This window comes from Pristiophorus japonicus, chromosome 9, assembly GCF_044704955.1.
Source record: "Pristiophorus japonicus isolate sPriJap1 chromosome 9, sPriJap1.hap1, whole genome shotgun sequence".
In the NCBI taxonomy this organism is placed as follows: domain Eukaryota; kingdom Metazoa; phylum Chordata; class Chondrichthyes; family Pristiophoridae; genus Pristiophorus; species Pristiophorus japonicus.
The window spans coordinates 182,043,364-182,067,833 of NC_091985.1; the positions used below are offsets into that span (position 1 = coordinate 182,043,364).

General features: G+C 53.8%; 1 protein-coding gene across 1 annotated transcript in view; it reads right to left on the minus strand.

Annotated features, from left to right (window-relative positions):
• Positions 1 to 15,607: 15,607 nt before the first annotated feature.
• Positions 15,608 to 24,470, minus strand: part of LOC139273355 (zinc finger protein 211-like) — a 59,963-nt gene continuing 51,100 nt past the window's right edge. The window contains exon 3 of the transcript XR_011595080.1: positions 15,608 to 17,006. The gene's annotated coding sequence lies outside the window, so the exon portion shown is untranslated. The remainder of the gene's footprint in view (positions 17,007 to 24,470) is intronic.

Here is a 24,470-nt window from a genome sequence, read left to right on the forward strand (position 1 = left end):
CCGGGTTACACACTGTCTGATCTCACTGGGCCCCCGGGTTACACACTGTCTGATCTCACTGGGCCCACCCCCGGGTTACACACTGCTTGATCTCACTGGTCTCACCCCCGGGTTACGCACTGTCTGATCTCACTGGGCCCACCCCCGGGTTACACACTGTCTGATCTCACATGGCCCCCGGGTTACACAGCGTCTGATCTCACTGCGCCCACCCCCGGGTTACACACTGTCTGACCTTACTGCGGCCCCGGGTTACACACTGTCTGATCTCACTGGGCTCCCGGGCTGCACACTGTCTGATCTCACTGGGCCCACCCCTGGGTTACACACTATCTGATCTCACTGTGCCCCCGGGTTACACACTGTCTGATCTCACTGGGCCCCCGGGCTACACACTGTCTGATCTCACTGGGCCCACCCCTGGGTTACACACTGTCTGATCTCACTGTGCCCCCGGGTTACACACTGTCTGACCTCACTGGGCCCACCCCCGGATTACACACTCTCTGATCTCACTGGTCTCACCCCCGGGTTACACACTGTCTGATCTCACTGGGCCCACCCCCGGGTCACACACTGTCCGATCTCACTGGGCCCACCTCTGGGTTACACACTGTCTGATCTCACTGGGTCCCCGGATTACATACTGTCTGATCTCACTGTGCCCGCGGGTTACACACTGTCTGATCACACTGGTCCCCCGGGTTCCACACTATTTGATTTCACTGGGCCACCGGGTTACACACTGTCTGATCTCACTGGGCCACCGGGTTACACACTGTCTGATCTCACTGGGCCACCGGGTTACACACTGTCTGATCTTACTGGGTCCCCGGGTTACACATTGTCTGATCTCACTGTGCCCCCGGGTTACACACTGTCTGATCTCACTGCGCCCACGCCCGGGTTACACACTGCTTGATCTCACTGGTCCCAACCCGGGTAACAAACTGTCTGATCTCATTTGGCCCACCCCCGGGTTACACAATGTCTGATCTCACTGGGCCCACCCCCGGGTTACACACTGTCTGATCTCACTGGTCCCCCGGGTTACACACTGTCTGATCTCACTGTGCACCCGGGTTACACACTGTCTGATCTCACTGGGCCCCCGGCCTACACACTGTCTGATCTCACTGGTACCAACCCTGGGTTACACACTGTCTGATCTCACTAGGTCCCCGGGTTACACACTATCTGATCTCACTGTGACAACAGGTTACACATTGTCTGATCTCACTGGGCCCACCCCCGTGTTACACACTGTCTGATCTCACTGGTCTCACCCCCTTGTTACACACTGTCTGACCTCACTTGGCGCACCCCCAGGTGAGACACAGTCTGATCTCACTGGGCCCACCCCTGGGTTACACACTATCTGATCTCACTGGGCCCCCGGGTTACACACTGTCTGATCTCACTGTGCCCCCGGGTTACGCAATGTCTGATCTCACTGGGCCCCTGGGTTACACACTGTCTGATCTCACTGGGCCCACCCTCGGGTTACACACTGTCTGATCTCACTGGTCCCACCCCCGGGTTACACACTGTCTGATCTCATTGGTCCCACCTCCGGGTCACACACTGTCTGATCTCACTGGGCCCACACCCCCCCGGGTTACACACTGTCTGATCTCACTGGGCCCTCGGGTTACACACTGTCTGATCTCACTGGGCCCCCGGGTTACTCACTGTCTGATCTCACTGGGCCCACCCTCGGGTTACACACTGTCTGAACTCACTGGGCCCCCGGGTTACTCACTGTCTGATCTCACTGGGCCCTGCCCCGGGTTACACACTCTCTGATCTCACTGGGCCCATTCCCGGGTTGCACACTGTCTGATCTCACTGTGTACCCAGGTTACGCACGGTCTGATCTCACTGGCCCCCCGGGTTACACACTTTCTGATCTCATTGAGCCCACCCCCGGGTTACACACTGTCTGATCTCATTGGGCCCAGCCCTGGGTTACACACTGTCTGATCTCACTGGGCCCACCCCCGGGTTACACACTGTCTGATCTCACTGGTCCCACCCCCGGGTTACACACTGTCTGATCTCACTAGGTCCCCGGGTTACACACTGTCTGATCTCACTGGGCCCACCCCCGGGTTACACACTTTCTGATCTCACTGGTCTCACCCCCGGGTTACACACTGTCTGATCTCACTGGGCCCACCCCCGGGTTCCGCACTGTCTGTTCTCACATGGCCCCCGGGTTACACAGCGTCTGATCTCACTGCGCCCATCCCCGGGTTACACACTGTCTGACCTTACTGGGGCCCCGGGTTACACACTGTCTGATCTCACTGGACCCCCGGGTTACACACTGTCTGATTTCACTGGGCCCCTGGGTTACACACTGTCTGATCTCACTGGGCCCCCGGGTTACACACTGTCTGATCTCACTGGTCCCACCCCCGGGTGACACACTGTCTGAACTCACTGGTCCCACCCCCGGGTTACAAACTGTCTGATCTCACTGGGCCCACCCCCGGGTTACACACATTCGGATCTCACTGGGCCCACCCCCGGGTTACACACATTCTGATCTCACTGGGCCCACCCCCGGGTTACACACTGTCTGATCTCACAGGTACCCCGGGTTACACACTGTCTGATCTCACTGTGCCCCCGGTTACACACTGTCTGATCTCACTGGGCCCCCGGGCTACACACTGTCTGATCTCACTGGGCCCACCCCTGGGTTGCACACTGTCTGATATCACTGTGCCCCCGGGTTGCACACTCTCTGATCTCACTGGGCGCACCCCCGGATTAAACACTCTCTGATCTCACTGGTCTCACCCCCGGGTTACACACTGTCTGATCTCACTGGGTCCCCGGATTACATACTGTCTGATCTCACTGTGCCCGCGGGTTACACACTGTCTGATCACACTGGTCCCCCGGGTTACACACTGTCTGATCTCACTGGGCCCCCGGGTAACACACTGTCTGATCTGACTGGGACAACAGGTTACACATTGTCTGATCTCACGGGCCCCCATGTTACACATTGTCTGATCTCACTGGGCCCCCGTGTTACACACTGTCTGATCTCACTGGGACAACAGGTTACACATTGTCTGATCTCACGGGCCCCCGGGTTATACACTGTCTGATCTCACTGGGCCACCGGGTTACACACTGTCTGATCTCACTGGGCCACCGGGTTACACACTGTCTGATCTCACTGGGCCCCCGGGTTACACACTGTCTGATCTCACTGGGCCCACCCCCGGGTTACACACTGCTTGATCTCACTGGTCCCAACCCGGGTAACAAACTGTCTGATGTCATTTGGCCCACCCCCGGGTTACACAATGTCTGATCTCACTGGGCCCACCCCCGGGTTCCGCACTGTCTGTTCTCACATGGCCCCCGGGTTACACAGCGTCTGATCTCACTGCGCCCATCCCCGTGTTACACACTGTCTGACCTTACTGGGGCCCCGGGTGACACACTGTCTGATCTCAAAGGACCCCCGGGTTACACACTGTCTGATTTCACTGGGCCCCTGGGTTACACAGCGTCTGATCTCACTGCGCCCACCCCCGGGTTACACACTGTCTGACCTTACTGCGGCCCCGGGTTACACACTGTCTGATCTCACTGGACCCCCGGGTTACACACTGTCTGATTTCACTGGGCCCCTGGGTTACACACTGTCTGATCTCACTGGGCCCCCGGGTTACACACTGTCTGATCTCACTGGTCCCACCCCCGGGTGACACACTGTCTGAACTCACTGGTCCCACCCCCGGGTTACAAACTGTCTGATCTCACTGGGCCCACCCCCGGGTTGCACACATTCTGATCTCTCTGGGCCCACCCCCGGGTTACACACTGGCTGATCTCACTGGTACCCCGGGTTACACACTGTCTGATCTCACTGTGCCCCCGGGTTACACACTGTCTGATCTCACTGGGCCCCCGGGCTACACACTGTCTGATCTCACTGGGCCCACCCCTGGGTTGCACACTGTCTGATATCACTGTGCCCCCGGGTTACACACTCTCTGATCTCACTGGGCGCACCCCCGGATTAAACACTCTCTGATCTCACTGGTCTCACCCCCGGGTTACACACTGTCTGATCTCACTGGGCCCACCCCCGGGTTACACACTGTCTGATCTCACTGGGCCCACCCCCGGGTTACACACTGTCTGATCTCGCTGGGCCCACCCCCGGGTTACACACTGTCTGATCTCGCTGGGCCCACCTCCGGGTTACACACTGTCTGATCTCACTGGGCCCCCGGGTTACACACTGTCTGATGTCACTGGGCCCACCCCCGGGTTACACACTGCTTGATCTCACTGGTCCCAACCCGGGTAACAAACTGTCTGATCTCATTTGGCCCACACCCGGATTACACAATGTCTGATCTCACTGGGACCACCCACGGGTTACACACTGTCTGATCTCACTGGTCCCCCGGGTTACACACTGTCTGATCTCACTGTGCACCCGGGTTACACACTGTCTGATCTCACTGGGCCCCCGGCCTGTACACGGTCTGATCTCACTGGTACCACACCTGGGTTACACACTGTCTGATCTCACTAGGTCCCCGGGTTACACACTGTCTGATCTCACTGTGACAACAGGTTACACATTGTCTGATCTCACGGGCCCCCGGGTTACACATTGTCTGATCTCACTGGGCCCCCGTGTTACACACTATCTGATCTCACTGGGCCACCGGGTTACACACTGTCTGATGTCACTGGGCCACCGGGTTACACACTGTCTGATCTCACTGGGCCCCCGGGTTACACACTGTCTGATCTCACTGGGCCCACCCCCGGGTTACACACTGCTTGATCTCACTGGTCTCACCCCCGGGTTACGCACTGTCTGATCTCACTGGGCCCACCCCCGGGTTACGCACTGTCTGATCTCACATGGCCCCCGGGTTACACAGCGTCTGATCTCACTGCGCTCACCCCCGGGTTACACACTGTCTGACCTTACTGCGGCCCCGGGTTACACACTGTCTGATCTCACTGTGCCCCCGGGTTACACACTGTCTGATCTCACTGGGCCCCCGGGCTACACACTGTCTGATCTCACTGGGCCCACCCCTGGGTTACACACTGTCTGATCTCACTGTGCCCCCGGGTTACACACTGTCTGACCTCACTGGGCCCACCCCCGGATTACACACTCTCTGATCTCACTGGTCTCACCCCCGGGTTACACACTGTCTGATCTCACTGGGCCCACCCCCGGGTCACACACTGTCCGATCTCACTGGGCCCACCTCCGGGTTACACACTGTCTGATCTCACTGTGCCGCCGGGTTACACACTGTCTGATCTCACTGGGTCCCCGGATTACATACTGTCTGATCTCACTGTGCCCGCGGGTTACACACTGTCTGATCACACTGGTCCCCCGGGTTCCACACTATCTGATTTCACTGGGCCACCGGGTTACACACTGTCTGATCTCACTGGGCCACCGGGTTACACACTGTCTGATCTCACTGGGCCACCGGGTTACACACTGTCTGATCCTACTGGGTCCCCGGGTTACACATTGTCTGATCTCACTGTGCCCCCGGGTTACACACTGTCTGATCTCACTGCGCCCACGCCCGTGTTACACACTGCTTGATCTCACTGGTCCCAACCCGGGTAACAAACTGTCTGATCTCATTTGGCCCACCCCCGGGTTACACAATGTCTGATCTCACTGGGCCCACCCCCGGGTTACACACTGTCTGATCTCACTGGTCCCCCGGGTTACACACTGTCTGATCTCACTGTGCACCCGGGTTACACACTGTCTGATCTCACTGGGCCCCCGGCCTACACACTGTCTGATCTCACTGGTACCAACCCTGGGTTACACACTGTCTGATCTCACTAGGTCCCCGGGTTACACACTATCTGATCTCACTGTGACAACAGGTTACACATTGTCTGATCTCACTGGGCCCACCCCCGTGTTACACACTGTCTGATCTCACTGGTCTCACCCCCTTGTTACACACTGTCTGACCTCACTTGGCGCACCCCCAGGTGAGACACAGTCTGATCTCACTGGGCCCACCCCTGGGTTACACACTATCTGATCTCACTGGGCCCCCGGGTTACACACTGTCTGATCTCACTGTGCCCCCGGGTTACACAATGTCTGATCTCACTGGGCCCCTGGGTTACACACTGTCTGATCTCACTGGGCCCACCCTCGGGTTACACACTGTCTGATCTCACTGGTCCCACCCCCGGGTTACACACTGTCTGATCTCATTGGTCCCACCTCCGGGTCACACACTGTCTGATCTCACTGGGCCCACACCCCCCCGGGTTACACACTGTCTGATCTCACTGGGCCCTCGGGTTACACACTGTTTATCTCACTGGGTCCACTCCCGGGTTACACACTGTCTGATCTCACTGGACCCACCCCTGGGTTAAACACTGTCTGATCTCACTGGGCCCACCCCCGGGTTACACACTATCTGATCTCGCTGGGCCCCCGGGTTACACACTGTCTGATCTCACTGGGCCCCCGGGTTACTCACTGTCTGATCTCACTGGGCCCACCCTCGGGTTACACACTGTCTGAACTCACTGGGCCCCCGGGTTACTCACTGTCTGATCTCACTGGGCCCTGCCCCGGGTTACACACTCTCTGATCTCACTGGGCCCATTCCCGGGTTGCACACTGTCTGATCTCACTGGGCCCCCGGGTTACACACTGTCTGATCTCACTGTGTACCCAGGTTACGCACGGTCTTATCTCACTGGCCCCCCGGGTTACACACTTTCTGATCTCATTGAGCCCACCCCCGGGTTACACACTGTCTGATCTCACTAGGTCCCCGGGTTACACACTGTCTGATCTCACTGGGCCCACCCCCGGGTTACACACTGTCTGATCTCACTGGTCTCACCCCCGGGTTACACACTGTCTGATCTCACTGGGCCCACCCCCGGGTTCCGCACTGTCTGTTCTCACATGGCCCCCGGGTTACACAGCGTCTGATCTCACTGCGCCCATCCCCGGGTTACACACTGTCTGACCTTACTGGGGCCCCGGGTTACACACTGTCTGATCTCACTGGACCCCCGGGTTACACACTGTCTGATTTCACTGGGCCCCTGGGTTACACACTGTCTGATCTCACTGGGCCCCCGGGTTACACACTGTCTGATCTCACTGGTCCCACCCCCGGGTGACACACTGTCTGAACTCACTGGTCCCACCCCCGGGTTACAAACTGTCTGATCTCACTGGGCCCACCCCCGGGTTACACACATTCGGATCTCACTGGGCCCACCCCCGGGTTACACACATTCTGATCTCACTGGGCCCACCCCCGGGTTACACACTGTCTGATCTCACAGGTACCCCGGGTTACACACTGTCTGATCTCACTGTGCCCCCGGTTACACACTGTCTGATCTCACTGGGCCCCCGGGCTACACACTGTCTGATCTCACTGGGCCCACCCCTGGGTTGCACACTGTCTGATATCACTGTGCCCCCGGGTTACACACTCTCTGATCTCACTGGGCGCACCCCCGGATTAAACACTCTCTGATCTCACTGGTCTCACCCCCGGGTTACACACTGTCTGATCTCACTGGGCCCACCCCCGGGTTACACACTGTCTGATCTCACTGGGCCCACCTCCGGGTTACACACTGTCTGATCTCACTGTGCCACCGGGTTACACACTGTCTGATCTCACTGGGTCCCCGGATTACATACTGTCTGATCTCACTGTGCCCGCGGGTTACACACTGTCTGATCACACTGGTCCCCCGGGTTACACACTGTCTGATCTCACTGGGCCCCCGGGTAACACACTGTCTGATCTGACTGGGACAACAGGTTACACATTGTCTGATCTCACGGGCCCCCATGTTACACATTGTCTGATCTCACTGGGCCCCCGTGTTACACACTGTCTGATCTCACTGGGACAACAGGTTACACATTGTCTGATCTCACGGGCCCCCGGGTTATACACTGTCTGATCTCACTGGGCCACCGGGTTACACACTGTCTGATCTCACTGGGCCACCGGGTTACACACTGTCTGATCTCACTGGGCCCCCGGGTTACACACTGTCTGATCTCACTGGGCCCACCCCCGGGTTACACACTGCTTGATCTCACTGGTCCCAACCCGGGTAACAAACTGTCTGATGTCATTTGGCCCACCCCCGGGTTACACAATGTCTGATCTCACTGGGCCCACCCCCGGGTTCCGCACTGTCTGTTCTCACATGGCCCCCGGGTTACACAGCGTCTGATCTCACTGCGCCCATCCCCGGGTTACACACTGTCTGACCTTACTGGGGCCCCGGGTTACACACTGTCTGATCTCAAAGGACCCCCGGGTTACACACTGTCTGATTTCACTGGGCCCCTGGGTTACACAGCGTCTGATCTCACTGCGCCCACCCCCGGGTTACACACTGTCTGACCTTACTGCGGCCCCGGGTTACACACTGTCTGATCTCACTGGACCCCCGGGTTACACACTGTCTGATTTCACTGGGCCCCTGGGTTACACACTGTCTGATCTCACTGGGCCCCCGGGTTACACACTGTCTGATCTCACTGGTCCCACCACCGGGTGACACACTGTCTGAACTCACTGGTCCCACCCCCGGGTTACAAACTGTCTGATCTCACTGGGCCCACCCCCGGGTTACACACATTCTGATCTCACTGGGCCCACCCCCGGGTTGCACACATTCTGATCTCACTGGGCCCACCCCCGGGTTACACACTGTCTGATCTCACTGGTACCCCGGGTTACACACTGTCTGACCTTACTGGGGCCCCGGGTTACACACTGTCTGATCTCACTGGACCCCCGGGTTACACACTGTCTGATTTCACTGGGCCCCTGGGTTACACACTGTCTGATCTCACTGGGCCCCCGGGTTACACACTGTCTGATCTCACTGGTCCCACCCCCGGGTGACACACTGTCTGAACTCACTGGTCCCACCCCCGGGTTACAAACTGTCTGATCTCACTGGGCCCACCCCCGGGTTACACACATTCGGATCTCACTGGGCCCACCCCCGGGTTACACACATTCTGATCTCACTGGGCCCACCCCCGGGTTACACACTGTCTGATCTCACAGGTACCCCGGGTTACACACTGTCTGATCTCACTGTGCCCCCGGTTACACACTGTCTGATCTCACTGGGCCCCCGGGCTACACACTGTCTGATCTCACTGGGCCCACCCCTGGGTTGCACACTGTCTGATATCACTGTGCCCCCGGGTTACACACTCTCTGATCTCACTGGGCGCACCCCCGGATTAAACACTCTCTGATCTCACTGGTCTCACCCCCGGGTTACACACTGTCTGATCTCACTGGGCCCAACCCGGGTTACACACTGTCTGATCTCGCTGGGCCCACCTCCGGGTTACACACTGTCTGATCTCACTGTGCCGCCGGGTTACACACTGTCTGATCTCACTGGGTCCCCGGATTACATACTGTCTGATCTCACTGTGCCCGCGGGTTACACACTGTCTGATCACACTGGTCCCCCGGGTTACACACTGTCTGATCTCACTGGGCCCCCGGGTAACACACTGTCTGATCTGACTGGGACAACAGGTTACACATTGTCTGAACTCACGGGCCCCCGGGTTACACATTGTCTGATCTCACTCGGCCCCCGTGTTACACACTATCTGATCTCACTGGGCCACCGGGTTACACACTGTCTGGTCTCACTGGGCCACCGGGTTACACACTGTCTGATCTCACTGGGCCCCCGGGTTACACACTGTCTGATCTCACTGGGCCCACCCCCGGGTTACACACTGCTTGATCTCACTGGTCCCAACCCGGGTAACAAACTGTCTGATCTCATTTGGCCCACCCCCGGGTTACACAATGTCTGATCTCACTGGGACCACCCACGGTTTGCACACTGTCTGATCTCACTGGTCCCCCGGGTTACACACTGTCTGATCTCACTGTGCACCCGGGTTATACACTGTCTGATCTCACTGGGCCCCCGGCCTACACACGGTCTGATCTCACTGGTACCACCCCTGGGTTACACACTGTCTGATCTCACTAGGTCCCCGTGTTACACACTGTCTGACCTCACTGTGACAACAGGTTACACATTGTCTGATCTCACGGGCCCCCGGGTTACACATTGTCTGATCTCACTGGGCCCCCGTGTTACACACTATCTGATCTCACTGGGCCACCGGGTTACACACTGTCTGATCTCACTGGGCCACCGGGTTACACACTGTCTGATCTCACTGGGCCCCCGGGTTACACACTGTCTGATCTCACTGGGCCCACCCCCGGGTTACACACTGCTTGATCTCACTGGTCTCACCCCCGGGTTACGCACTGTCTGATCTCACTGGGCCCACCCCCGGGTTACGCACTGTCTGATCTCACATGGCCCCCGGGTTACACAGCGTCTGATCTCACTGCGCCCACCCCCGGGTTACACACTGTCTGACCTTACTGCGGCCCCGGGTTACACACTGTCTGATCTCACTGGGCTCCCGGGCTGCACACTGTCTGATCTCACTGGGCCCACCCCTGGGTTACACACTGTCTGATCTCACTGTGCCCCCGGGTTACACACTGTCTGATCTCACTGGGCCCCCGGGCTACACACTGTCTGATCTCACTGGGCCCACCCCCGGGTTACACACTGTCTGATCTCACTGTGCCCCCGGGTTACACACTGTCTGATCTCACTGGGCCCACCCCCGGATTACACACTCTCTGATCTCACTGGGCTCACCCCCGGGTTACACACTGTCTGATCTCACTGGGCCCACCCCCGGGTTACACACTGTCCGATCTCACTGGGCCCACCTCCGGGTTACACACTGTCTGATCTCACTGTGCCGCCGGGTTACACACTGTCTGATCTCACTGGGACCCCGGATTACATACTGTCTGATCTCACTGTGCCCGCGGGTTACACACTGTCTGATCACACTGGTCCCCCGGGTTCCACACTATCTGATTTCACTGGGCCACCGGGTTACACACTGTCTGATCTCACTGGGCCACCGGGTTACACACTGTCTGATCTCACTGGGCCACCGGGTTACACACTGTCTGATCTTACTGGGTCCCCCGGTTACACATTGTCTGATCTCACTGTGCCCCCGGGTTACACACTGTCTGATCTCACTGCGCCCACGCCCGGGTTACACACTGTCTTATCTCACTGGGCCCACCCACTGGTTTCACACTGTCTGATCTCACTGGGCCCACCCTGGTTACACACTGTCTGATCTCACTGGGCCCCCGGGTAACACACTGTCTGATCTCACTGGGCCCCCGTGTTACACACTATCTGATCTCACTGGGCCACCGGGTTGCACACTGTCTGATCTCACTGGGCCACCGGGTTACACACTGCCTGATCTCACTGGTCCCAACCCGGGTTATAAACTGTCTGATCTCATTTGGCCCACCCCCGGGTTACACATTGTCTGATCTCACTGGGCCCACCCCCGGGTTACACACTGTCTGATCTCACTGGTCCCCCGGGTTACACACTGTCTGATCTCACTGTGCATCCGGGTTACACACTGTCTGATCTCACTGGGCCCACCCCTGGGTTACACACTCTTTGATCTCACTAGGTCCCCGGGTTACACACTGTCTGATCTCACTGTGCCCCCGGGTTACACACTGTCTGATCTCACTGGGCCCACCCCCGTGATACACACTGTCTGATCTCACTGGTCTCACCCCCGGGTTAAGCACTGTCTGATCTCACTGGGCCCACCCCCGGGTTACGCACTGTCTTTTCTCACATGGCCCCCGGGTTACACAGCGTCTGATCTCACTGCGCCCACCCCCGGGTTACACACTGTCTGATCTCACATGGCCCCCGGGTTACACAGCGTCTGATCTCACTGCGCCCACCCCCGGTTTACACACTGTCTGACCTTACTGCGGCCCCGGGTTACACACTGTCTGATCTCACTGGGCCCACCCCCAGGTGACACACTGTCTGATCTCACTGGTCCCACCCCCGGGTTACAAACTGTCTGATCTCACTGGGCCCACCCCCGGGTTACACACATTCTGATCTCATTGGGCCCACCCCCGTGTTAAACACTGTCTGATCTCACTGGTCCCCCGGGTTACACACTGTCTGATCTCACTGTGCCCCCGGGTTGCACACTGTCTGATCTCACTGGGCCCCCGGGCTACACACTGTATGATCTCACTGGGCCCACCCCTGGGTTGCACACTGTCTGATCTCACTGTGCCCCCGGGTTACACGCTGTCTGATCTCACTGGTCTCCCCCGCGGGTTACACACTGTCTGATCTCACTGGGCCCACCCCCGGGTTACGCACTGTCTGATCTCACATGGCCCCCGGGTTACACAGCGTCTGATCTCACTGCGCCCACCCCCGGGTTACACACTGTCTGACCTCACCGGGGCCCCCGGTTACACACTGTCTGATCTCACTGGACCCCAGGGTTACAAACTGTCTGATTTCACTGGGCCCCTGGGTTACACACTCTCTGATGTCACTGGGTCCCCAGGTTGCATACTGTCTTCTCTCACTGGTCCTACCCCCGGGTTACACACTGTCTGATCTCACTGTGTCCCCAGGTTACACACTGTCTGATCTCACTGGCCCCCCGGGTTACACAAATTTTGATCTCACTGGGCACTCCCCCGGGTTACACACTGTCTGATCTCAGTGGGCCCACCCCCGGGTTACACACTGTCTTATCTCACTGGGCCCACCCCCGGGTTACACACTGTCTGGTCTCACTGGGCCTCCGGGTTACACACTGTCTGATCTCACTGGGCCCACCCCCGGGTTACACACTGTCTGATCTCACTGGGCCCCCGGGTTACACACTTTCTGATCTCATTGGGCCCACCCCCGGGTTACACACTGTCTGATTTCATTGGGCCCACCCCCGGGTTACACACTGTCTGATCTCACTGGGCCCATCCCCGGGTTACACACTGTCTGATCTCACTGGTCCCACCCCCGGGTTACACACTGTCTGATCTCACTAGGTCCCCGGGTTACACACTGTCTGATCTTACTGGGTCCCCGGGTTACACATTGTGTGATCTCACTGTGCCCCCGGGTTACACACTGTCTGATCTCACTGCGCCCACCCCCGGGTTACACACTGTCTGATCTCACTGGGCCCACCCCCTGGTTTCACACTGTCTGATCTCACTGGGCCCACCCTGGTTACACACTGTCTGATCTCACTGGGCCACCGGGTTACACACTGTCTGATCTCACTGGGTCACCGGGTTGCACACTGTCTGATCTTACTGGGTCCCCGGGTTACACATTGTCTGATCTCACTGTGCCCCCGGGTTACACACTGTCTGATCTCACTGCGCCCACCCCCGGGTTACACACTGTCTGATCTCACTGGGCCCACCCCCTGGTTTCACACTGTCTGATCTCACTGGGCCTACCCTGGTTACACACTGTCTGATCTCACTGGGCCCCCGGGTGACACACTGTCTGATCTCACTGGGACAACAGGTTACACATTGTCTGATCTCACGGGCCCCCGGGTTACACATTGTCTGATCTCACTGGGCCCCCGTGTTACACACTATCTGATCTCACTGGGCCACCGGGTTGCACACTGTCTGATCTCACTGGGCCACCGGGTTACACACTGCCTGATCTCACTGGTCCCAACCCGGGTTACAAACTGTCTGATCTCATTTGGCCCACCCCCGGGTTACACATTGTCTGATCTCACTCGGCCCACCCCCGGGTTACACACTGTCTGATCTCACTGGTCCCCCGGGTTACACACTGTCTGATCTCACTGTGCACCCGGGTTACACACTGTCTGATCTCACTGGGCCCACCCCCGTGATACACACTGTCTGATCTCACTGGTCTCACTCCCGGGTTACGCACTGTCTGATCTCACTGGGCCCACCCCCGGGTTACGCACTGTCTGATCTCACATGGCCCCCGGGTTACACAGCGTCTGATCTCACTGCGCCCACCCCCGGGTTACACACTGTCTGACCTTACTGCGGCCCCGGGTTACACACTGTCTGATCTCACTGGGCTCCCGGGCTGCACACTGTCTGATCTCACTGGGCCCACCCCTGGGTTACACACTGTCTGATCTCACTGTGCCCCCGGGTTACACACTGTCTGATCTCACTGGGCCCCCGGGCTACACACTGTCTGATCTCACTGGGCCCGCCCCTGGGTTACACACTGTCTGATCTCACTGTGCCCCCGGGTTACACACTGTCTGATCTCACTGGGCCCACCCCCGGATTACACACTCTCTGATCTCACTGGTCTCACCCCCGGGTTACACACTGTCTGATCTCACTGGGCCCACCCCCGTGTTACACACTGTCCGATCTCACTGGGCCCACCTCCGGGTTACACACTGTCTGATCTCACTGTGCCACCGGGTTACACACTGTCTGATCTCACTGGGCCACCGGGTTACACACTGTCTGATCTCAGTGGGCCACCGGGTTACACACTGTCTGATCTTACTGGGTCCCCGGGTTACACATTGTCTGATCTCACTGTGCCCCCGGGTTACACACTGTCTGATCTCACTGCGCCCACCCCCGGGTTACACACTGTCTGATCTCACTGGGCCCACCCCCTGGTTTCACACTGTCTGATCTCACTGGGCCCACCCTGGTTACACACTGTCTGATCTCACTGGGCCCCCGGGTAACACACTGTCTGATCTCACTGGGACAACAGGTTACACATTGTCTGATCTCACGGGCCGCCGGGTTACACATTGTCTGATCTCACTGGGCCCCCGTGTTACACACTATCTGATCTCACTGGGCCACCGGGTTACACACTGTCTGATCTCACTGGGCCACCGGGTTACACACTGCCTGATCTCACTGGTCCCCCGGGTTACACACTGTCTGATCTCATTTGGCCCAGCCCCGGGTTACACATTGTCTGATCTCACTGGGCCCACCCCTGGGTTACACACTGTCTGATCTCACTGGTCCCCCGGGTTACACACTGTCTGATCTCACTGTGCACCCGGGTTACACACTGTCTGATCTCACTGGGCCCCCGACCTACACACTGTCTGATCTCACTGGGACCACCCCTGGGTTACACACTGTCTGATCTCACTAGGTCCCCGGGTTACACACTGTCTGATCTCACTGTGCCCCCGGGTTACACACTGTCTGATCTCACTGGGCCCACCCCCGTGATACACACTGTCTGATCTCACTGGTCTCACCCCCGGGCTACACACTGTCTGATCTCACTGGGCCCACCCCGGGTTACGCACTGTCTGATCTCACATGGCCCCCGGGTTACACAGCGTCTGATCTCACTGCGCCCACCCCCAGGTGACACACATTCTGATCTCACTGGTCCCACCCCCGGGTTACAAACTGTCTGATCTCACTGGGCCCACCCCCGGGTTACACACATTCTGATCTCATTGGGCCCACCCCCGGGTTACACACTGTCTGATCTCACTGGTCCCCCGGGTTACACACTGTCTGATCTCACTGTGCCCCTGTTAATTCCTGGATTCTTTTACCTCAATCTGGTTCAGTAAAATTACTGAGTCGAATACCTCTTGTGCTTTGAACAAAGCAGTCTTTATTACCGGCCAGTAAGACCTATCAGACAGAAGATATACTCTCTGGATAGAGCGTACACACTCCCTACGGATAGGTGAAGTTACATCGTAAAGCGTTAACAGTTATACAGTTTTGAAATCAGATAACAAAATACAAATGGATTGACAGTCTAACTCAGCCACTCATTAGTCAATCTATATGAGATGTTCTTCTTGAAAGCTCAAGTATTGCCTCTAAATGTTTCAATCTAATGGTGTGACTATTTACTGAGACCTTGCAATTCTGCAGATGTATTTCATGTTACAATTATATATTATTGGCAGGATTAGTGACTTGAAACCTTGAGACAGACTGTTAGCTATGCTGATGTTGCACTATTTGCAATCTGACATTCTCCCAGCTATTCTACCATGGCTTATACATTTTCATATATCCCGTTTACTTTTACTGTCCTTAATTCCATATATTCCGTTCAGATATCCACATCCCCCCTTTTATCATTCTATGATAACATTTAGGATCATTCTATGAGTATTGCATTGTTGAGTAGTTCTCTAGTTTGTTGGATGATAGCCCGGGAACCCTTGACCACAAGAGGGTCTGCTAACCTTGTCATTGCTTTACAGCAGAGGTTAAGGCAACCAACAATCAAACAGCAGGTAATTATTACGATGAGAACAATTGCCCCATGTATTAGATAGGATCTCCAAGATCCACCCAGAAACCAATCAAACCTGCTAAGTTCTTTTGCTGGTGTGGATAACTTTTTCACCTCCCTCCTTATGTGATCGGCAAGGTGGGTTACGTTTCCTGAACTATCAGGAATGTAAGTGCAACATTCAGATCCTATCAGGGCACACGTTCCCCCTTTCTCAGCTAACAGGTGATCGAGGGCCATTCGATTTTGTAATGCTACGGTCCTTATCGCTACCATTTCAGCTGTGATGCCCTCCAGAGCCTCAGCAGTGCGGTTAGCTACCTGTTCCAATATCGTTTCTTTGAATCCATCTAACAGTCTCAGTTAGGATCAGGGGAACGGTGCGCAAAGGAATTCCCCCTTTAGAATGTATAGGGATATGTGAACACACCCAGAATCTAGTGAAGTGCCCTTTTTCCGCATAAACGTAAGACATATACAAAAAGGTGTTTACATGGAGCTCTCGCCTTTGTCTTCCTTCCCGTGCACCAAAACTGTCATATATCAACACTATTATGCAGACAGTAGCATACAGACACAGTCTCATCTTATAAATAGTCCAATTATTTAGCTGATAAAAAGAGTTCTGTTTTCACGTTTCCCTTCAGGTTTCCGTCAGTGCATTTGGCTGTTTGACAGGTAAGAGTTCAAACTGATCCTCCTTCAACTGCCTTGTTCAGCTATAGGGAGGAGGAGATCTGGAACAGAAACAGGAATTAGACTAACCAGCAAAATTTGTTTAAATGGTGATGAGCTTGCAGTGGTGCAGGTGAACCCAGGCACTTTTCCCCTCAACCTTGGCTGCAGTGGGGGTAGTGAGTGACACCTAAAAAGGCCCCTCCCATTGTGGCTCTAATCCCTTCCGAATCCATACTTCCCTGGTGCCACGAGGGACAATTCGGGTAAAACTGGGAGGTCGAGGTGAGCATCTTGAACCTGGTTGTGAACTAGTCGCAGAGCCTGAGTCAGAGAAAGAACATAGGTGGTCATCAGTCTAGCTGAGATCTCATATCTAGGAACAATTTCCCTCATTAACACCTTAACAACAGTCTGAGTCTTATCGTCCAGGTTAGGGTAGGCTTCAATCCATCTGCTAAACACATCTACTATTACTAACACATATCTGTAACACTGAACTTTTTGCAACTCAATGTAGTTCAACTGAAATGTCTCAAAGGGACCTTCGGGTAGGGGCGTTTTACCCCAATCACAGGGGACTCCCTTCCCTGGAATATGTTGCTGGCCAATCAGGCAATGACTACTGATGTTCTGGGTGAGCGCCTGGAGTCTAGGGTGCCACCAAGTAGCCAAAAGCGTATCACTTGTTGCCCTTGCTCCACAATGAGTAGCAAAATGCAGACATTCTGTAACCCATGAGGCCAACTCGTCAGACATGCAAGTCTGTTCCGCGGGAGTGGTCCAGAGTTTAGAAACATTGTCATAAGTACATGCATAATATTTCCACAACAGTTTATCTTTTTCAGGAGCGTCCTCCTGTGCTTTTATAACATCTTGGATGGTTGGCATTGTTTTTTTTTTCCGAGGCTAACTTATCCTTCGCAGGATTTTTAGTCTGACTCATAATTTTGGGCACTACCATCTGTTGGTCACGAGAGGCCTGTTTGGCCTCTTGGTACAATGGCAATGCGTTTGGGGAACATGAGGGCTTGCAACAAATCAGATACTAGCTGTTTATGAGATATCTCATTCCCCTGTGAGGTTAGGAATCCCCTATTTTTCCATAATTGTCCGAAATCATGCGCCACCCCAAAGGCATACCTAGAGTCGGTATAGATATTGACTTTGAGATCGTTGGCCAAGATACAGGCTTGGGTGAGGGCGAATAGTTCAGCTTGTTGAGCAGAATAGGCGGTTTCAAAGCAGCAGATTCCAAGACCTGATTCTCCTGGTTTACTATGGCGTATCCTGAGATTCGTGTATCTTCTGGATTAATAGAAGTACTTCCGTCAACAAACATAAACAATCATGACTGGGTTCTTCCTCATCTTGGGGTGGCTCAGTAAGAAAACAGGCCGGATTAATTGCAGTACAGTGCCGAAAAGTCAGTTTAGGATTGCCTGTGATTTCAGTGGGTTCTGTCGGATAGAGGGCCAGTCCACATTGCCCTGCACTGGGATCTCAATTAATGGGAGTATAACCCACTTCGGAGGGGTCCTCTGCCCACACATGAGGATCCACATAGTCAGGTATGTCCGAGCCAGTATGATGCTGTAGAGTTGTTAATACTTTCTCGGGGTCCCCATTAAATTGGACTGTTCGGCCATGTTTTACAATTTGCACATCCCGGCTGGTAGGGTCAGCCTCATCTATGGCCTTGCGTACCATAACTCCCAAATCTTTAGCATGGTGAGGGGCTAATACTTCACGAGCAATATGCGGTGCCATTGTTAGGGGCTGTTTCCACAGATTCTTATCCACTTCCACAAAATCTGCCTCTCTTTCCAGTCCAGTCACTCTAGCCCTTAATAGAATTCCCTTCACTTCCCCTTCGTGATCCTGATAAAAGTTCTGCAGGTCCTGATTCTTTCCACTGGGATCGTATGCTAGGGTCACGTGACAGGGTGCCTGCGGCAGGTCCAGAGACCACCACTGAGGGGTTCTAGTGGTATAATACTGCCGCTTAAGGGTTTCCTGTTTTACAATAATCCCATTATCTCCACACTCCAAATGCAACTGGAATTTGCAAAGGAGGTCTCTAGCCATCAAGTTACAGTCCAGATTGGTTGTGATAACAACTCGATGTTCCACCGATTCTTCCTGGTAACCCATTTTAACCGGTTCTGACACTGGGAATGTCGAGATTTGTCCCAGGAATCCTGAAAGTTCCTGTGTTTCAGTAGAAGCAGGGAGTTTAAGCTTTGATTGTACAGAAGACATGAAGGCTCCCGTATCTATCAAAAAGGGTTGCCACTCATTCAGAATGGGTTCGTCGTCCGGGGAGGATCCCTGCACAATCAAGCTGCGTAGTCAATCGGGTGACAATTGACCAAAGGTGTTGTTCTGGGAGAAGTTAGTGTAAGATCCTCCTCTCCCCCCTTGCCCCCCTCCTCTTCCTCCTCTTCCTTTTCCATGCTGACGGTAGGGGCAATTTTTATTCCAATGTCCTTCCTGCCCACAATTAAAACAGTCAATTCCTCTTACCCAGTCCCGGCCTCTTCCCATACCATGCCGGGGACAATAGGGAGGTTTATTAGCAGGGCTCGGGCCGTTTGGTTGTTTAGTATAACCGTATCCTTGCTTATCCATCCAATCCTGTATGCCACACTACGGTTCTATTGATCCTTCCTCCCGAGATGGCTCTTCCTTTCTAGTCACGTATTCAGTCTTGACCCGGGTTGGGGGCGCACCTCCCCCCTCCCCTTTCTTTTTCTGCCAATAATATCTAACTGCCCTTTCCATCTGTCTGGATAGCGTGAGCAATCAAATAGTTGTTTGAAGATCACAGACATCTATAGAGAGGTGGTCTGCAGCTTGTTGTGCATCAGGGTTTGGCATTGGTCTGACAGGGAATTGGTGTCGGGACTTTGGGATCTTGGAAATCATTTCTCGGCCGGAGGATGTTTCAGAGCTGTCTGACTGCTTGACAGTTCTGCGTCTCGATCGGCGGGGGTGTTTGCTATGTCTTTCACAACTTGGACTGGTAGGTGGACTGGTAGGTTGACTAGAAGATTTACGGGACTGTTTGTGATGTTGAGATATAGTTCTGCCCTTTCGAGTGTGAGATCTGGTCCTTTCGGCTATATTGCCTGTGAACTGGGGATCCGAATCGCTATCAGAGGATGAGGAGTCAGTTTGGGTTTGTTGCTTTGGTGATATGTGGTTGTTCCTAACTCTTTTTACCGGAGTGTTAGGTGGAGGGTGTTGGGAAGAGGACTGGAGCAAGAGGCCAGTGGGTGCGGGAGGCGCCGTTGGGCGCTGAGTCAGTGGCCACTCATCAATTTCATCATCAGCCTCGGTTAACACAAAGCCAGCCATTTTAACTTGTAGTTGATCAATACCTTTCTCAGAGGTCCCAGAGGATCTCTTAGCAAGTTTCTCGTGCGCACATTCATTCTTTTTTTTTTTAAAGACGTCTACAGTTTTAACATGTGTTCCCTCTGTCAATGCAAGTCCTAATTTAATAGCATTTGTTTGCCAACTCGATAGAAGTGATGCATCTTTTAATTTCTGACAATAATGTCGCCAGGTTGCAATTAAATTTTTTTATCCCCTTTTCCTCATCCCCTTCTCCAAATTAATCCCTGTGCTTTTTTTTTTACCTCTATGCTTCTAGTGTCACTTAGAGGCCACTGGTCATCCCCTAATAATTTGTTCAGGGCTCCTGATAATTTTCTAAAGTCTTCAGCTCTTTCAGGGAATTCCTCACATAGCTTTTGTAGCGGATTATCCGCATCCGTGGTTTTATCTAACTGATTACCCATTTTCACACTGCCCCTCGTATTACTGTGTCGCTACGCGTTCGTGTCGTCATGCAATTTAAACAAACTTAAAAATAGACACAGACTTTACAGAACTAACACGGACTTTAACTAACTCCAAATAACCAAACTTTACTAATGCTAACACTTACCCGCATCGCCGCACGGTCCGCGTCGCCGCACGATCTCAATACTAAACTACCACGTCGCCTCGCAGTTCATGTCGCCGCGCGATCCGCGTCGACCCGTGGCTCGCGTCGCCGCGCGAGTTAAGATACTTTAACTTTAAAAGGTAAACAAGGACTTCTAACACGTACCCGCGTCGCCGCGCGGTTCGCGTCACCGCACGATTTACAAAATAGACAAAGACTTCTAACACTTACCCGCATCGCCGCACGGTCCGCGTCGCCGCACGATCTCAATACTAAACTACCACATCGCCTCGCAGTTCACGTCGCAGCGCAATCCGCGTTGCCTCGCAGTTCACGTCGCCGCGCGATCCGCGTCGACCCGTGGCTCGCGTCGCCGCGCGAGTTAAGATACTTTAACTTTACTTAAAACTCTAAACACTTTAAGACTTACAGACTTACTGCCATTAGCACTGACTTTCGCGATTCGCGTTGCTGCGCCTCTGCGTCACTACGCGTCGGCGTCACTGCACGTTTACGTCACTGCGCGTCTACGTCACTGCGCGTTGACGTCACTGCGCGTTCGCTTCACTGCGCGTTTATGTTACTGCGTGTTCGCTTCGGCCCTACCTTCCGAGTTGCTGCGGGGTTTTTTTTTAAAAATTCAATCAGAGCCTAGACGGGCCAAGTGATATACAAGGTCGACGTCGTACCTGAGTTGAACACCTATCTTCTATTTAAATCCCCATTTTATTCCCTGTGAGCCTAATTTTCTAATTTTGATTTCTTATGAGCCTCAATTAATTTCTTTCAGTCTCCAAATTTCCCTATCCTTTCGCGTTACTGCGCAGTTTAAATTCAATCAGTCAATGAAAGCCCTAATTTAATGGAGTTTTTCTGCCAATTGGACAGGAGTGATTTTATATTTTTCATAATTTAAAATCTCAGAACATTTTTTTCTTTCAGCACCTATTTAGTACGTTACTTTTTTTTATAACTAGAGAGAAGTCTGGCACGTAGGCTGTGGACTGCTTTTCGTTATCTCAATTGTTCCAGCCTCAAGGTCGTGTTATTTAATACAATTTTTTTTTTTAAATCCTTTTGAATCCATCTCAGTTGTTTTGCTGTGCCTTCTCTGAATGCTTGCTTTCAACAAGTTTTTCTTTTTTTTTTAACCACCGGGACCATGTAATTTTTTTTTTTAACAAATCTATCCTTTGGGCATTTCCTGGCTCCGCAACTTATCATCCGAATATACGTAATTCAATAAGGTTCACACTCTTAAACTTCCCACATACAGGACAACACTACGAAGGGTTAAAACAAACTTTCATTCTGTTTGAGATAAAACAAACCACAACTCCCCGGCTTTTTTTTTTACAGTAAAAGTCACAGAAGCATTTCTCATTTAAACAGACATTCACAAGAGTCTCTTTTCTTTCCTATTAATTTTTTTTGGATCCATGATTGATCATCTATCCCTATCTAGCTCTAACTATCTTTCCCTTTCCAAGTCGCCGCTTGGTTTGCGTCATCGCACAATTTCCCTATCTCTATCCATATTCTAAGTTTGAAAGGTATTCACCAGATTGTCCTGGATCTCGTTCAGACACTACCTGAGAACCAGCGAGTGGCTAAACTTTCCTCAGACTTTTGAAACCGGGGGAAACTGGAGCAGTATTGAAATCATACTCACTCCAGTGGCCATTTTCCCCTCGTCTCGTCCAAGGCTAGTCTGGCTCTTAATTCGCAAGTTTTCGGCAGTCGTCCGTTGAGATCCCACTTCTGACACCAAATGTTAATTCCTGGATTCTTTTACCTCAATCTGGTTCAGTAAAATTACTGAGTCGAATACCTCTTGTGCTTTGAACAAAGCAGTCTTTATTACCGGCCAGTAAGACCTATCAGACAGAAGATATACTCTCTGGATAGAGCGTACACACTCCCTACGGATAGGTGAAGTTACATCGTAAAGCGTTAACAGTTATACAGTTTTGAAATCAGATAACAAAATACAAATGAATTGACAGTTTAACTCAGCCACTCATTAGTCAATCTATATGAGATGTTCTTCTTGAAAGCTCAAGTATTGCCTCTAAATGTTTCAATCTAATGGTGTGACTATTTACTGAGACCTTGCAATTCTGCAGATGTATTTCATGTTACAATTATATATTATTGGCAGGATTAGTGACTTGAAACCTTGAGACAGACTGTTAGCTATGCTGATGTTGCACTATTTGCAATCTGACATTCTCCCAGCTATTCTCCATGGCTTATACATTTTCATATATCCCGTTTACTTTTACTGTCCTTAATTTCATATATTCCGTTCAGATATCCACACCCCCGGGTTACACACTGTCTGATCTCACTGGGCCCCCGGGCTACACAATGTATGATCTCACTGGGCCCACCCCTGGGTTACACACTGTCTGATCTCACTGTGCCCCCGGGTTACACACTGTCTGATCTCACTGGGCCCACCGCCGGGTTACACGCTGTCTGATCTCACTGATCTCACCCGCGGGTTACACACTGTCTGATCTCACTGGGCCCACCCCCGGGTTACGCACTGTCTGATCTCACATGGCCCCCGGGTTACACAGCGTCTGATCTCACTGCGCCCACCCCCGGGTTACACACTGTCTGACCTCACTGGGGCCCCCGGTTACACACTGTCTCATCTCACTGGACCCCCGGGTTACAAACTGTCTGATTTCACTGGTCCCCTGGGTTACACACTCTCTGATGTCACAAGGTCCCCAGGTTGCACACTGTCTGCTCTCACTGGTCCCACCCCCGGGTTACACACTGTCTGATCTCACTGTGTCCCCAGATTACGCACTGTCTGATCTCACTGGCCCCCCGGGTTACACAATGTTTGATCTCACTGGGCACTCCCCCGGGTTACACACTGTCTGATCTCAGTGGGCCCACCCCCGGGTTACACACTGTCTTATCTCACTGGGCCCACCCCAGGGTTACACACTGTCTGATCTCACTGGGCCTCCGGGTTACACACTGTCTGATCTCACTGGGCCCACCCCCCGGGTTACACACTGTCTGATCTCACTGGGCCCACCCCCGGGTTACACACTGTCTGATCTCACTGGGCCCACCCCCGGGTTACACACTGTCTGATCTCACTGGGCCCCCGGGTTACACACTTTCTGATCTCATTGGGCCCACCCCCGGGTTACACACTGTCTGATCTCACATGGCCCCCGGGTTACACAGCGTCTGATCTCACTGCGCCCACCCCCGGGTTACACACTGTCTGACCTCACTGGGGCCCCCGGTTACACACTGTCTGATCTCACTGGACCCCCGGGTTACACACTGTCTGATTTCACTGGGCCCCGGGGTTACACACTCTCTGATTTTACTGGGTCCCCAGGTTGCACACTGTCTGCTCTCACTGGTACCACCCCCGGGTTACACACTGTCCGATCTCACTGTGTCCCCAGGTTACGCACTGTCTGATCTCACTGGTCCCCCGGGTTACACACTGTTTGATCTCACTGGGCACTCTCCCGGGTTACACACTGTCTGATCTCAGTGGGCCCACCCCCGGGTTACACACTGTCTTATC